This window comes from Papaver somniferum, unplaced genomic scaffold, assembly GCF_003573695.1.
Source record: "Papaver somniferum cultivar HN1 unplaced genomic scaffold, ASM357369v1 unplaced-scaffold_18, whole genome shotgun sequence".
Taxonomy (NCBI): Eukaryota; Viridiplantae; Streptophyta; class Magnoliopsida; order Ranunculales; family Papaveraceae; genus Papaver; species Papaver somniferum.
Window position 1 is genome coordinate 8,177,554 of NW_020627707.1, and position 1,410 is coordinate 8,178,963.

General features: G+C 33.9%; 1 non-coding gene across 1 annotated transcript; it reads right to left on the reverse strand.

Annotated features, from left to right (window-relative positions):
- Positions 1-369: 369 nt before the first annotated feature.
- TRNAS-GCU lies at positions 370-451 on the reverse strand. Its single transcript has one exon. It is a non-coding gene; the product is annotated as a tRNA-Ser (tRNA).
- Between the last annotated feature and the right edge of the window lie 959 nt (positions 452-1,410).

The following is a 1,410-nucleotide window of genomic DNA, read 5'->3' on the forward strand; positions in this document are numbered from 1 at the left end:
TCTTTGGTCCAAATTTGATCTTTGTTCCAAATTTGATCTTTACTCCGTCCCACTGCGTTACGATCTCATCCCAAATTTTTGGTTATACTCGCCCACTGTGGATGCTCTAACCACCGTATATATCTATCCATATATGACTTCTTCTCTCTCTTTTACTTTGATTCTGCTTCAAGATTGATCCTAAGATTTAGTTCGTTGTTCTGAATTCGTACTAATGTATGATCTTTCTGTAGTAGTTTCTAGAAAGGTGGATAAAGTATATGTCGATTATTGCAAAGGTGTGAGGAAAGGAAAACAATGCTTTCGTTTTTGTGCTTTGTCCGGATTTCTTCTTTAGATCGATAAACGAAAAAAAAGGAAAAAAAGTTGCGACGCCTGAGAGATTCGAACTCTCGCGGGGAGACCCCATGTACTTAGCAGGCACACGCCTTAACCACTCGGCCAAAGCGTCAATTGCTGATCCAAGTCGTTGTTGTTAACTAAAGAACAAAAGAACAAGCCAAATGTGTTGGTTATTCTTACATTTCTTTGCACCATTAACTGCTACGTGAATTACCAGCAATTCGTGATCATTTTGATCAACTCTAACCGGAAAGGTATGAGGCCGTCTCCGGGATCCACCCCAAAATTATTTCTTAATAGATAGTGAATCTCTGTGTACAACACTAAACGATCTCAATGTGATTTGACCAATATTTCATCCTACTCCATCGACTTAAATAGAGTAGGATGTCCGAAAGAGACTAGAGTCTTTGGGTTAAGGTACCCTCTTAAATGTCTTTCTTCATTGAAATTTCTATTTGACCGAACAAAAAAAAATAAAAAAAAATGCAACTCTCTAGTATGTATTTTTACTTGCTGAACTAATTTATAATTAACAACCACATTGAGAAACTCGGGTCAGGAGAAATTAAATAAAATATTAATATCTTGTTTGGACTCCAGAAACAGAAGTAGAAGTCAAAAGTATTTCTGCTTTTCCATGTACCTTGGCAGTTACCTATTTTGATGCAGTAAAGAAGCAGATCCCCACCAAATTTGCTATGTCTGAAAGGAACTTACATGGGTTTACTCAATAAATATTTTTATTGATTTCCAAAGAGTTTAATGGATTTACAAAGTATTGTGTTATTGGTTATATATTTTTAAAATCTCTTTCAAAGTTTATGTTACTCGTTGTAGATTGTTAAAAGGTCTTCTAAAGTTTGTGTTACTCGTTGTAAACTTGAAAATTCAAAGACTTTGTATACTTACATGTTTTCAAGACTTTAAGTGACTTTTGTGTATATATTTGCCTTGACAAAAGTCTTGCAAAATATGTAAGATTTTGGAAGACTTCCAATTTTTTTTATAAAGATGTTTTTTACTCTCTTTTATTTTATTTTATGAATACAAAATCTATAAAACTCC